This window comes from Microtus pennsylvanicus, chromosome 17 (assembly GCF_037038515.1).
Source record: "Microtus pennsylvanicus isolate mMicPen1 chromosome 17, mMicPen1.hap1, whole genome shotgun sequence".
In the NCBI taxonomy this organism is placed as follows: domain Eukaryota; kingdom Metazoa; phylum Chordata; class Mammalia; order Rodentia; family Cricetidae; genus Microtus; species Microtus pennsylvanicus.
In genome coordinates, this window is record NC_134595.1 from 41,807,004 (window position 1) to 41,822,965 (window position 15,962).

Below are 15,962 nucleotides of genomic sequence, written 5' to 3' on the forward strand. Positions count from 1 at the left end.
CCCCACGGCTCAACTCTGTGGCTTGTTTGTGCAGAACGCAGAGGTAGGGCAAGTCCAGTAGCTTGAATCTTATTGTCCTTTCGCAGGTGCACATGAGGAGATGGATTTTAGACTGACCACATAGAAGAGCTGGGAGGATGCAGAGAGCTAGACACTGTGTCTATACTGATGTCGTGTTTTGTTCTTGGTATGAGAAAGTCCACTTTATAATTAAAGGGGCCATCAAGGAATTCAATACAGACTTTTTAAAACTTCTCTGACAATCTTTGCCTTTAAGTAAAACAGTTGGATTGTTTAATTTAAAAAAAATTGATACTGTGAGATCTACTGAGCATCTAGCTTAAATATACTGAGCATCTAGCTTTTTTATTATTTCAATCTTTGAACTTCAATCATTCTTTTACTAGTTTCTTATGAGTTAATTTTTTATTATTCCATTTTAATATTTAGTGGATTTTTTGATAATAATTCTTTAATTTTTTAGCTCTTCTTGCAGAAAATGAGCATTGCAGATTTCCACATTCTATTTAGAATTAATAAAATTAACACCTTGAATTAAATATAAAAATTTTGCAAATGTATAATTAATTCTGTTAGCTTAACCGTAATTTAAGCTGTGTGTCACAAATATTTCATGTCAATATTAATTATAAACCTTAAACACAGTGTTTGAAATTTTACAACGTTTAGTTTCATTTTAGAATTAAAAAATACATTTATTTTTATATATGTTTATATGCGAGCTCTCAAAGGCTAGAATAAGGTATCAAATCCCTTGGAGCTTCAGGTACAGGCAGTTGTGAGACACCTTACGAGGATATTGGGAACTTGGGTCTTCTAGAAGAGCAGCAAGAATGTAAAAAAAAAAAAAAAACACTTTTATTAAGTCTTTGTGGTTTTCAGATCATGCATTTCTATTCCTGTTCCCTCCCATTTGACCTCTGCCCTTGAAACCTCCTCCTACAAAAAAAATTTTAAAAGAAAATCCAAAAACTAAACAAAACGAAGAAACAAAGCAAAACAACAAAAACAAAAAGAAAAGAAGAATCGTGTGGACGCTGCAGTGTGGCCCATTGAGGGACAAATTACCCTTTAGACTGGTCTTCTTGACTTGTAAGTGTTCATTGCTAGGAGTCATTGGTCTGGCTCGAGGCCTTGGGTTTCTGCTACACCACTGATAACAAACTCTCACTGGGGCTCCTTTTGGATATCCTGTTGTCCTGTGTTATGGAGAGCCTACTGTTATGGATCTGTAGGTTCATCTACTTCACATGGTCCAACAGTTCATAGATCCAGTGGATGTTGGAATGGGCCAACTCATAGCCCTGGTTATGGACCTGCGCAATAGCTGGGTTGGTCAGCTGGCTGGCCTTCCCTCATCATCACTACCCAGATGAGTTCTCCAGCACTGCCTCAGCTAGCTCACCCAATGCAGCCTTCAGTTCTCCTATTCTTGGGCACTTAGCATTGGGTCCCCCTCACTCATATTACCAAGGCCAGCTCCACCATTTTACCAGGCAAGGTTCAGAGGCCTCCCCCACCCCCACCCCCGATTGTTGTAGGGAATATGTAGGGGTCAGTTCTCCTGCTCTCAAACCCTCAGGGCTGGCTCACCTGCAACCTCAGCAACAGGGTCAGCTATCGTATGCTGCCCAGGCTGAGTGCAGGGTCTGCTCTCCTGTGTATTGGAGGTGGTATAAGGCAGAACTAGTTCTCTCTCTCTAGTGACCTCAGCTCAATTCAGCAAGAATTTCTTAACCACTGAGCCGTCTTTTTAGTCCCTGGAAAACTTTTCAAAAAGAAATCAAAACCAAAAAAAAAAAAACAAAAAACCAACAACAACAAAAAGACCACCCTTTGATTTTTTTTCACATTTATAATTTGTTACCCTCATTTCCTTCACCTGATATTCATTATCCGTTCTAGTCAGCCTTGACAACATTTTTAAACATTTTTTATAACGTAAATTTACAGATTGTGGATGTAATTCAGTCTGGAAACATCTTGACATTTATTCATGAAGCACATTTCTCCGAGGTTCATGCCTTTTTTTTTCTTTTATTGTCTGTGGTCCACTGCTTTTCTGCCATTGTGTGTGGTGTGCTATCAGCTTCTTTCCTACCTTGTTTTCCTCACCTGCTTGCACTTTACCCCTAATGTTTTCACCACTATACATGGGTTCAGCAACTTGGCTATGGACTGACCAAATTTGGGAGGCCGTATGTGTCCTGCCCTTGGCATCTTCTGAGATATTTCCGATGTGCTGCATAAAAGTCAAGAGGTAAAGAAAATGGTCACCATTACAGATTTTATTTCCTTCCTATGTCATCTCTCCCCTCTATAATGGAATTTCAATTACACATAAACTAGATCTCTTGGTATTCTCTCATATGCCAGTTATTTCTGCTCAGTTTAAAAAAAATACCCCTAGATCCTCATTTAGATCAATTTATATGATTTGTTCTTAAGTTAATGACTCCTTTTCTGCCTTTTCCAGTCTAAAGTTTGCCTGTCCACTGAATTTTTCATATCAGATGAGGTCCTTTTATAATTCTAGAATTTCTACTGTGTTTTTAAACATATATATATATGTATATATATATATACATATATATATGTATATATATATATTGCTTCAGAGGGAAGACATGTGCTCCCTCCAATCTTAAACACATCAACTGCAGCAGTTTTAAAGCTACACTTCCTATTTATTAATTTCAGTATTTACTATCTCTTAGGACTTTGTTCTACTCACTGCCCTTTCTCTCCTGATTTTTTCTGTTTAATGTTTCTTTTTGCCTGTCTTAATAACACTAGGCATTGTAATATGCTAGGCATTATAGATAGCAGTGCGTAAAATCTCTAGTTAATCTCTCTCTGAAAATGATTGTGTTTTACTGTAATTGGAAGTTCAGTTACTGCTGATCGCTTTGGATCCTTGTAAGGTTGAGCTCCCCCTCTTATATGGGTCATCGTAACTCTTTTTCTGAACATCTTTCTGGAAACTGAATCTTTATTCCTTGGCCTTCTCCCCAGTGAGCATTCATGCAAACCCCACAATCCCTTGCAGTGGAGAGCGGTTGGAAACCCTGCTTATCTTTTTAAGCTATTTGTTTCTGACCCCCACCCAGCCACACACCCACCCACGTTCCTTGCAGTAGCCTATACGCACATGCAGCTGTTGGCGCAGACAAATACCCACGGCAAGTTTTTAACCACTACCTGCACCCTTTCTTTGGTTCCTACTTTTCACGTTTGTCCACGCCCATCCTTTCTGAGACTGTGTTCCCTGTTACTTCAAGTGAGTAAAGCTGCAGCTTTTTGCAAGAATTTTCACCACTGCACACCACAACGCTCCAAAAGCCTTCGTGAGAAACACAAGTGCAGAGCTGCTATTTGATTTCTTAACAATCAAACTCTGGCCATGTTTGCCTGCTTCCCTTATTTTCTGGCTCTTTCAGATAAGGGTTTCAGTGCTTTTTAAAACTCTGCCAGACCGACTTTGAGACTAGTCTCTACCATTACTGAATCCCAAACTCCTCCCATAATAGCCTCTGAAGCATAAAAAGTAAGCGGTCCTGTGATCGCAGCAACCTGCTGGTACCCTGAGAAGTTGTCACACAGACACTAGCTCACTGCGTGCACCTTGAATGTGTCCTCTGTGGTAGGTTTCTAATAAGCTCTTCATAATCCTCTCTTCCTCATTGAACAAGAAGGATGTCTCCAACACCCCTATGCTCTCCTGCTCCGTTCAGACTATGTAAATTGCAGTCTTTGGTCTCAGAGGTTGCGTCATAAATAAAGCAGAGTTCTGTCTTACACGGGAGCTAGTGGGATTTTGCTGTTGTTTTTCCTCCCGGTAATCTTTTCCTACTATATCTTGCTCTCTATACTTTTCCTGCTGTATAAGTTTTAATTATTAAGAGGTTTTGGAAGTCACGATATTTGTCTTGCAGTATTTGTCTTTCACAATTTAGATAGTCATCTCTAGAGTACATCTTTCCTAGCACTTTATTAAAACCACAGAAATGATGTCATCTGACACATTTGACTTTAAGGATGGATGATAATCTTTTTGAAGGCAGTCCTAACCAGGAAAGTCTTCCAGAATGTCAGCTTCTTAGAAGACACAATCTCATAGCAAACTCTTTGATCCCCTGAGTTTTATAATTTTTCTACCCCCTCTTCTGAAATGTCCCCTGAGTCCTGAGCCATATGCACAGTAAGTAGCTGTGTTGTCTGCTGTGACTGGGCTTTATTCTCCACATTTGAATTGATCGTGGTTTTCTCTATGGTCTTCATCTGTTGCAAAGAGGATTTTCTTCAATGAGGGGTGAGCATTACACTTGTCTCTGGGTTCAAAGACAATATTCACAGTGTATTTAAGGATTATGGAAGAAAAGGAGGAGAGGGATGATGTAATTATGTTATAATCTAAAAGAGTTTAAAATGTTTTTAAAAAGAAATTTTCTCCCAAAATTGCTTAGGATGTGAAACAACTTATGGAAAGGAGCCACACAGTAGACTGAGCTTTTCTGTTCCCAGTGCCTGTTCCCAAATAACTGGCCCCCACTTCCAAAATAACTAACTTGGAGACTTAACATAAATTATAAATACTTGGCCAATAGCTCAGGCTTGACTCTTAAGATTATATTAACCCATATTTCTTATCTATGCTTTGCTGTGTGGCTCATGCATGGCTTATTACCTCATTTTCTATACATCCTGCTCCTTCAGTGGCTGGCTGGCATCTCTCCTGACTCCACCCTTTTCCTTCCCATCATTCTCCTGCTCTGGTGGTCCCATCTATAATTCTGGCCTGGCTACCAGCCAATCAGCATTTTATTAAACCAACCTGACTGACAAATCTTCACAGTGTACAAAAGGATTATTCCATAGGAATCTACATAGGAAAGAAAGGGTGTTCTTTGGGAGCTGAGAAAAATTTCTGCCAATGAGTTCACATCAAAATGAGGTCCACGATGCAGAAGTCACAGAAGCTCTGTTGCTGAGTGACCCTCAAAACGGTTGAGTGAGCTTAATGTGGGTTTGTGCTTATGACCTTGCAGAAAGGTACACGGAACAGCCAGCACTTTGCAGCCCATGAATCTAGAGCAGAGAACTCACCTCGCCTGGACTTTGGCCCCAAGAACTGTGAGCTGACACATGGGTGTTGTTTCCAGCCACAGAGATTACAGTCATTTGTATGCAGCATGGGGAGAAGACACACGTGGCATTGCTGTTGGTGATTTTCTTTTTCTGACATTGATGATAAAGGACCTGAAGTGATGATTACTAGATCAACCCAAACATGAAGAACTGGGCAGTATGAAGAATCCCATACGCTCTGATTGGCCTGTAGAAAAGATGTAAATTCCATGTTTTCTGAATTATTCTGTATATCCAGCCACATTCTTCATGGATTTCATAATACAGTTTTCAACTACGTTTTTGTTATTTTCTACAAATCCTACACATGATCAAAGAAGCTCTAATAACACTGGTGTTTAGTTTTAGGGCTCTTGTGATGATTTAATGATTAGCTACCTCTATTTTATTTAATAAATGCCTCCAGATATTGCTCTCCATATTTCATAAACTAAGGACACAGTATAAAGAAGGTTAAATGGTTCACTCAAGCTCACAGAGGGAAGAAGCCCAGGACTTGAAGCCAATCCCAGAACTCATGAGCAACAATTCCCCAGGGCAATGTGATACTGATTATTTTTTTTAGCATTCCTTACAGCACCGGGCTATGGAAGACTCTTGTCAGATTCACTGTCACTTTCTCAGGACGCCACGGGAAATGGGTGCAATGATATAGATGCATGAACCAGTCCTAAACTTAGACCTTTGCTGCTCCGAGTGTTATTAAACCAACCACGCTAGAATTCTAGATTCTTGTGTCCTACCCAGGATGCACAGAACCCTTACCAGCCTTTTACTGCATGTTTAGATGGCTCACGGGCATTCTGAGCTTGAGGGATGTGATTTAAAATTATTAACACGCTCATAAACAATCTTGATCTTCTTCTACTTGAGGTCTCCAAGACACTTAGTTGGTTTCCAGTTTTTCTTGATGTTCACTTAATCTATTGCTTTAATAATATACCTTTGTCCTAACCACTGATATTACATTTCAATTCTGTAATCTTTTCCAAGGGAAAAGAGTCAGCTTTAACTCATTACCAATTACTTTCATATTTAATAGATTTAAGCAAATGTTTAGCAATTAAACTTTATAAAGCACTATTTTTATCCAATATTTAGGGCACCCCAAACCTCAGTATCTAAACAATGAAGTACAATGGAAATTCAGATCTAAAGTTTACTTGAGGGAAAAATTTCCATAAGATAGAGTTTATTAAGCTTGTCTTGTTTTTTAGTTAATATCCTATGTTCTCATCTCAGTTCTTCCTACTGTACAGCATGGGTCCTTGGGATATTCCTGCTCAGTAGAGAGTAACAGGTGGGTGCTTCAGACTGCTACCACAAATCTCTGGGGTGTTTGCCTATACCTGTATTGGCTGCCATGCCACAGATGATAGGACAGAAATGACCTTAAGGTGTAACCAGGCTGTTCTTCTATCCATGAATGCTTGATGATGCTGATGGTTGTTCCAAAACCTAATCCTGGTACTCAGGACAGCTGTCTGCAATACAGCATGCACTGAGTGAAGATGCAGGCTGTCAGGACTGGGGCAAATAAGTCCTCTTGCACTCAGCAAAGAGTGTTCTTCTTCTGAGCCACATCAAAGCAAGAGGGCTTGGCTGAGCAAGGCCAAGTGCTCTTGGAACAGCCTTTGGAGAAAAGAGAGTTTTTCTATGGAGAGATTTGTAGGGAGCCTCCTTAGAGTGCTCTCTCTCTCTCTCTCTCTCATACAGAGAGAGAGAGAGAGAGAGAGAGAGAGAGAGAGAGAGAGAGAGAGAGACTCCAGATAGGAAGGAATACTTCTCTCGAATATCTCTTTCTAGCTTCCCTGTGCCTTCCCAGTCCAGGGAGTCCTGGGTCACAGAGAGGTACTATGACTAAGCAGTATCTCCACAACTTTGAAGCATGTTCAAATACACTGAATTTAAAAAGAAAAAAAAATCAATGTTGAATAAAACAAACTTCATTCTATTAAAAATATTTTAATTTTTAAAAATATATTAAAGGAAACTATTTTTGAAATATATTAAGAAAAAATAAGTCTTATAACTAAATGGTTGTAGGTTTTATTTTGCACTCATGGAGATAACACCACATAGTACGTTGCTCGGCCTCCTTTGTAGTATGCTGGGCCTCACTTCCATGGAAACGCTTTGTGTAGCCTGTTTTCTCTTTTCTGTGTGGCTGGAGTATTTGGATATACAAGTTACATTTGATACCTTCCTCAGTTCCAGGCTGACGCCAGCAATTTGCATCCCTAAAGTAAATATGAATTATGAATCTCCTAAATTTGAAAAAAGATCTCAAACAACAGAATGCTCTCATAAAGTACCCCCACTGCCATGGTAAATCCCTCTCGTCCTCACTATGCGGTGGCCCTTACCAGAGCAACTAGAACTATCTGTTTACATATGAACTTACTTTGTAGAACTACGGAAATAATTAGACCCCTGAGACCTCCTCATCTTCATCCTGGCTCTCCAGGACCTAGATCTCCCCTTACCTGCTACTCAACTCCTCAGCCTGGCCTGTTCTTTGTGCTCAGTTTACTGAGAGATCAGCCTAGTGGGTTTTATATTTGAACCTCTTCCAAGGAAAAGCTTTTGCAAATTACTTTCCACATTTACTTAGACATAACATAGGATTTTTTAGGCTTCAAGAGGCATCACTTTCAGCATAGTGATCCATCTGGCTCTTTCAGTATTGATTGCACGGTTGAATGCTTAGGCCACTGCATTACCTGAAAGGGAAGCCCGTTGTTCCGTAGTTCTACCATGGGTTTCTCCTGACCCATTTGACCGTGGATGCTTCACTAAGTTCTGTTCAACTTCTCTTCCACTGCCTCTCCACCGATGTTCTCTTTTTAATGACACCCTTGCCTAGTACTTCCCCACTGTGTCTTGGCTGGGGTGCAGAGCTGGAGGCGATCAGTACCAAATTTTATGTGTGCCATGGTTTGTTTTGAACAGCTAGAACCATTTGTGTAACGGCTCCTCTGTGGATCTATGTCTCATGTGCATTCAAACACGAGCTGTAATCTGTTGGGTCTGTGCAAACCATGCACTTTCACAAATGCCAGCTTCTCAAATTAAAGAACAACCTTGTTTCAACTAGATGACCCTCTCTTGCCAGTAAAAACCTGACATTGACAATTACACGAAGCTTAATGTATCCGTGCAGAAGCTGTCAGTGACTTCTCTCAATCCGACAGGTCACCAGCCTGGTCCCTTTTACAGCATGAATCCTTCCTCAGTCAATCACAGACAATAATCAGAAGAAAATGAATTTACCAAATAACAATTCTCTATTACCTTCTAAAAGGAAACTCTGGTGTTTCTATGTGGTCTCAAGGAAGGACCATAGCACAATTGAAGAATAAATACCAAAATTCATGACCTGCTTGTTTATTTAGCCTCTATGGACTCTTCTGGTTTTCCATCCTTACTCCTTCAGTCTCTGGATAACTTTGCACATAATCAGAACCTCCACTGGTCCAAATGGTTAGAAATGTGTCCAAATGGCTAAGAAACTGACAAGAAGTGTGCTCTAACCCCTCACTCTTAAACAATCAGGAGATGTTCCAGGACTGTGACATTGTCAAGGGAAAGAAAATATTTTCTGTGCTCCCCTATATTATGGGATGTCCCTCCTGCTGCGTTTCTAGAGCTTTCTACATTTCTAATGGTTTTTGTTTATGGAGTCAGTGTGAGCATTAGATGCGATGATACATATAAAGTGTACATCATGGTGTCTACTCAGTATTGGCTTTATAGGTATAAGATTGAAGCTGAAAGAGATAGAGCATGTTCCCCAAGGTGCTGCATTAGAGGGCAAAGCTCTGATTAATCCCCAAATCCATCATACTCCCCACACTTTCATTGCAATGGCAGCTAGATTCATCCATGAATACTGAAGAGTTCAACTTGCGAGTTAAATGCTTTCCTACCAAACTGTCGCATCCACCCCTAGTCTCTTTTCAGCATTGAAATGATACCTTCTCCTCATTTAAACAGGCAGGCACCCGCAGATGAATCATCACGCCGCATGCTTTCTTTAAGATTTCCACCGCAAAAGAGCAGCCTTCACCAAATTCTCCACTGGCAGGGATATCTTTTAAAATGTCAAATCTCTAAGGGAAGAAAATAGATCCATCTCTATTTCTGTCTCCTAGCCTAACAAAATCCAATTATGGTAGCTATAACCTCTCATCTGCTCACCATCAGGATCTGCCAGGACTGGACTTTAGGATGACACATGATTCCAGTGTCCCCATGTTACCTTTTGAGCAGGGCCTTTTTGACTAACTTTCGGCCAAACTTTTAAGAAATTGTTCCGAACATGCAATGATCCCCTCTAAAATTCAGCTGTGTTCCCATGTTTCTCCTAGCAGAGCACAACCAGGAGGTCTGATAAAATGATCCACTGCCTTTTTGTTTGTTTGTTTTTGCTTGTGTTATGGTAGTAAGTTTTAGTACTTGCTTAGAGATTCTATAGGGGAGAAGAGTTGATCTTACATCTGTGAACCAAGAGATTCCTTTTCACTCTAGGGCTTAATCTTTAGTTAAAGTCAAGACTTTCAGAGGAAAGAAAGAGATATCTATCTTCCCTTGAGATTTAGCAGAACTTGGGATTATCATTATGCTGATAATTAAATAATTTCCATTGCAGAACTAACGCTGGCTTATTAAAAGATGTCTGGAAAATGTAGACTACCAAAAATTTAATTGCGAGTGGCTGGGGAAACAGTCCAATTGTTAAGAGTACTCAATGCTCTTCCCAAGGACCTAGGATCAATTTCCAGCACCTATATGGATATTGACCGTCATCTACAACTCAAGGTTTGAAACATCTGATGCCTTCTCCTGGCCTCCTCATCACCACAGTGCCCAGACACACAGCAGGAAAAACACTCATGCACATATTTTAAACATTTTTTAGCTAATCACTATTAACTCTAACAGTTTGATTTGTTCCCCACCCAGATGTTAAAGAATTTTGTAATAACAATCACTCTATATTCAATTTTCCATTTTCCATCTATAATGGAAATCCTATTTGAGAAATACTTTCGTTATACACCCTTTGAAGTGTGATTTTCAAAGTGTTTGTAGAATTTAGTGGAGTCAATAAAAATTATTTTCTCAGCTATGGTTGGATGTTTTTCTGGTTGCTCAACTTATGGTATGTTAAAATAGAATACGTGGTTGGTTGTCAACGCTGATGAATTCATGTGGTCACAGACATTGATGAGTCTGAGATCTGAGCCAGAAATCACATGAGCCAAGATAACAGTCTAGCTACATTGTAAGTCCTCACCTTAAAGAAATAAAACATTTAAATACAGTGATGTGTTGAATGGCGTGGCTTAAAGAATCCCAAGCTACACCAAGATAAACCAATTATATATGCTTTATTATAAGGAGCAAATTTATGAGACAGGAACGATAAGTCCAACCTCAAATGTGAAGCATGGGAACCACAGAGAGAGGGAGCCCTGGGCCACCTGGAGTTTTCCTCTGGGTACCCAAAAGGTCACACCCTAACCTAGTCCCATCTCTTAAACATCATTGGCTGATAGAGATTCCCCATCAGTGATGTGAATTTTTTGTATTCAGGATTCTGTAATCAGCATCCAGTCTTCAAACTAGAACTACTGTGTCAAATTCATAAACATTTAGTGTTGCCAACTTAACTACTCTGCTTTTATATATTCAAAATTGAGATGGCCAGCTTAACATATATCCCTTCCCAAATTGACTTTCTACACATCTCTTCTTCCGTAGCCCCTTCTGTCTTTGTCTCTAGTTTGAAGCAGTCTATCACATGACCTGAGTTGTCCACCGAGCTCAAGTCCACATTTTGGTCTATATTCCTTGTGCTCGCTCCATAACCACTTTCCTAAGAGACACCTTCTTCTAGTGCTCTTACCAGACTTGGATCTATTTTCCTGGAAATCAGCTCTTTTCTGTGTTTACAGGTATTTCCCCATCAGCTATTTCCATTTTAATGAATACCTTTCATATCATTATGCAAAAAATATGAAAATGGCCATTTTGCAGTACACACTGGAAAAGAAATTAAAGACCAGCATCTCTCTGTTATTTATATTATGTTGTATAAAAATGCTCAGCCAGCCACCTGTTTAGCAGGCTGGATTTATTAATTGACTTCTTTGGGCTTTCTCTTTTCCTAGGGGCCTTGGTAGAATTTAAGCTAAAGGAATTCTAATTCTCTGAGTGACAGAGAGTCTAAGAGGCACCCTATAACCCTCTGTATGTTTTCGAGTATATCCAAAGATTGCCATGGCTGTCAAGTCATCTTAGCTGGCACATAATATACCATTGCTGTGCTCTTCTAAGGTTTCTCAAACACCAGGTTCCCATCATGTTTTCCTTTGTAACAACTCATTTTTTATTTCCCTCATCCTGGTTAACAAAATGAGTGGGGGAAATACTGAGTCAATGCCTGAAATTTGTTACTATGCAGCTAAGGTCATTTCCAGTCCTAGAACAGAAAACAATAAAAACAGTAAAAGGCTATGGCGAATTTCAGACGAGAATATTCGTCAGGTAGAGTGCGATCAGAAATGATGTCCCCATCTTTTCCCAATCTAGACTGTTCTCAGATCAGCTTACAGTCTCAAATGTTAACAAATGATACAGAGGGTGCATTCTGCCATAAATCACACCATTAAGGATGGAACAGCCTGTGCTTATCTGATCTGGTTGCTAAGTACCCGGACTTTATGACTCGGGCCCACAGAGATCTGAGGTGCCAGCTGCAGTTGAGACAGAAGAGTCAGGAAGCAGCATTATCAACCTGTTGACGATGAATGCAGGCACAAAGCTGCCCTGGAAATGTTTAAGTGTTTCAGACAAATGAAGCAAGGCAAACGTATTCAACACTGGAATATTGTGAGGTAACAGCCCAGTCAGAAACCATCTGGAACTTATCTTGAGCTGCCAAAGGGTATTTCAGGCACAAGACAATTAATATTTCCCAGGCTGTGTAATTCCTCTTTTCTTTTGCCTCTTTTTTTTCTTTTCATTTATTTAAAGGAAATGTAAATGAATGAATAGGTTGTTAAGCTGTAGTTTCCTACGCAAGTGTGTGTGTGTATGTGTGTGTGGTGTAGTGTGCACACAAGGTTATATTACATTTTTTTCTTTCTTTAGCTACTAGGTTGCCTTATTTTCCTCCCTTCTTATTTCTTGTGTTTGAGGTCCCTTCTCTCACATATGAATATATGTGTGTATGTGTGTGTGTGTGTGTGATCTGATATGAAGTTACTTACATAAAGGAAGTCATATTTGTCTCAACATGGATCCAGAGACTCAACTCAAGTCCAGCCACTAGCTTGTGAATCAAGCTTATTGCTTTCTATGTATTAAGACTTTTACTCTTATAAAATTTGGTATTTGTGAGCAAGGCAGATAAAGTATGAAAAGCATGCTTTATTGTAATGACTTAGCCCACTCTTTGGCCATATGTAGTAACTAATATTGATTATTTCTATAGTCCTTTCTGCAGATTCCCAGTTGATCAGCATCGACTATGACCTCTCTAGACAGTACAATTCTGAGGAAGAGGCTTTATCTAATCGTACTGGAAAACCTGTGCCTTCATAGAATGGCTTGCCACCCTACAGCTTTGTTGTGCAGTTTTAAACATGAGTAGTTAGTTTTGAGAGTGTAACAAAGAAAGGACAATATGGTGGCTAAAAGCTGTTTGAGGAGCAGTGGAGAGTCAGATTTAAATGCCTACTTTTTCACTTACTGTACAAGCAAATCGCTTCCTCCTCTTTCAATGTCATCACTGAAGAACAGATACTAATGACATTCGTATGTTGTATCTGGTTAAAACTTCAGGAACAAATTTAGCCAGGAGTTGTATAACATGGGAATCGGAACACAAATGCTTGCAGTAATATTGGGAACTGAAGAACAGAAAGGACAAGCATAAACAAGGAGAACTATGGGAGCCTAAAAGTCTCTACTGCTCTTTTCAGCCAAGACTCTTTCCACTTTGGGGTTTTATAATACAAAGTCACCCCATAAACTTTCTCAACACTTCAGTCTCTCACATGCTGGAATTAATATAAATGAGTCCCATCTTAGGACGGTCTGTTCTAATAGAAAATGTACCTACCAAATCAAACTAAAAGCCTTGCTATATATTTGAGGAAGGTTAAGATCTTCTAATACAATCAGAAAATGGTGCCCAAACTATTGTATAGTTACACAAATATCTATACATCTTTATTTCCATTATGCTTGCCCAATGCCTCATACTTAAGTGAGGAAGACAGAGCCCATGACTCAGTGGTTCCTTCTGTTTTCCAAGACACTTCAGCTGTAACTTTCAGACCACATGATGAATGAACAGTCACTTTACCTTTGAATTCTTTTTATAAACTGCACCCACTCCGTGTTTCTGGTTTCCTTACTGCTCACTGTTTCAAATTGTCTCCATTTTGTCTCTGTTATTGATTTTACTTCCCATTTCCTTGGTATATTTTAAATTTTGACTGTATAAATTAAATTTCTGCCAATATAAAATTCTCAAGAAACTTACAGACCTCATATATATACCATTCTATTATATGAGAGCCCGCTTTAGGATCTGTCCAAGATAATCCCATCTCAGCTTTTAGCTTCTCTAAGACACCTAAAAAGTACCTCTGAGAACTGTCCAAGTCATCAGCCCTGGCTAGTTGTTCCTGGAGACATGGACTTACTCTATCACTCTGTAGCCCTGGTTAGCCTGGTGCTCACTGTGTATCCCAAGCTGGCTTGAAACTCACATAAATCCCCTCACTTCATATTCCTGAGCATTGCATTTACAGTAGTAAGCTACCATGCCTAGTTACTTTAAATTTTTTAATTGAATTTATAATATCATATTTAATCTTAATTTACCATGCAGCTCAATATATCTTGATGTTCTAAGAATAAGAACCTGTAATTTAGGGGAAAGCCATTGTTCTGTCTGCCATGGCTCCAATTCTGTTAAATTCCCACACACTAATGCCACCCCATCACTCATTCACACACACACACACAGAGAGAGAGAGAGAGAGAGAGAGAGAGAGAGAGAGAGAGAGAGAGAGAGAGAGAGAGAGCCAGCCATTGGTAAGTGAAGGCTCTGAAGAAATCTCTCCAATCTCAATTACGCTTTTCTGTAGTATTCAGCCTTTGTCTAGTGAGATGGCTAACAACATCTGTGCATGTCCAGTCTTGTGCATGTGTGTATGCAGAACTCGGGGAAGCAGAGCGAACAGACTTTCTTTTTCTTCTAAAATATCCTGGGTTATCATCGAGTCTATCTCTCTTGAGGGATATTAAAACACATAAACAAACATGTAATTTAAAAAGGACAAAGATAATACTTCTTAAATCACCTTTAATATGTGACTCTGTAAGTTCAGAGTGTTACGTTCTGAATATGTGATAGTCAGCTTGAACCAAATTTGGAACATAAATGCTATTGATTCAACTGTGAATATCTACTCATTCCCACTAAATATCATCTTGCTCATAGGTTAAGATATAGTGTATTATAGAGTAGGTCAAGCTTTATGATGATTGGGTAAAATGAATGCCATTTATCCTGTGTTTGAGCAATGTCATGAATATATCATGTGAGTCAGCTGCTACTTCTTAATTGCCAAAGCTTTAAGAAATAATTTGATTTCATTTTCTTGATTAAATTTGTTGATAATTTCATACATGTAAATGTTATGTTCTGTTTACACTTATTTCCCACCCTCTCTCAGCCTCTTAACCTACCATCTCACATTAAATATGTTCCCTTTTCCACCCTGCATTCTACAATCAGGCTGCATTCTCATTCTAAGCCTGTTTGAATCTTTCTGATGTGAAGAAATAATATAAACATGCATCCTATACTCTTGGATGTGCCCTGCCCTTCTCCTTAAGAGTTAGAAGATAAGTTTGGTCTTTTAAAAGTGCAGGTGCCCAACATTGAAAAAATGTTTACCAATGCGAGTAGAATGAGGTGCACTCAAGTTTTTATTTTCGTGGCCAGATCCATTTACATCCCCATGACGCTGATGCTGTTTGTGTTTTCTACACTTATTCTCATTAGATTGTTGAGCTGTTTTGATTGTTGAAGGTGAGCTGGGGCTTTTTTTTTTGCATGGTAATTTACATGAAATCAAGAGAGTCAAGTGACCTATAGTAGAGGCATATGAGTGTTTTCAGACCGATGGGATTTACTTTAAGAAAAATGATTATAATTCCCATTCCCAAGTTTCCTCACTTTGTCTTTGCTGTTAAAGTTCTACCTATTTGAAACACATCACAAATTATCTGCTGTAGATTTACTTCCTCATGAACTAGCTGGAGTAGATAGTTTCCATTCTATAAGTTAAATTTCCTGCTGTCTAACCCCTGGCAATTTTGTGAATAAAATACCCTTGATCCCGCATTGGTTTACAGAAAAGAATGTAAGCAACCACAGTTGTATAGATTTTGAGCATTGGATGAGAAAATAAGCCTGTTTATCTTCTGAAACATTTGCCTCCAACTTTATTGTTTTGTACAAAACAATACGGCTTGTGGCTTTAGAATTGCTTCATTGATTTTTAGCCAAAATGCATTTTCCACCAAGAGTTTAATATATATTTAAAAACTGAAGATTTGAGTCAGGACATAAAACTGCACTTTGATGTTCTCTAAAGCAGTGTGGATTTGGGGATTTTACCCTTGGATGGAAATACACATGGGATAAATTTGGTAAAATTACTTAAAATACAGTCTCATGTGGCCTGGAGATCACAGCCACTTAA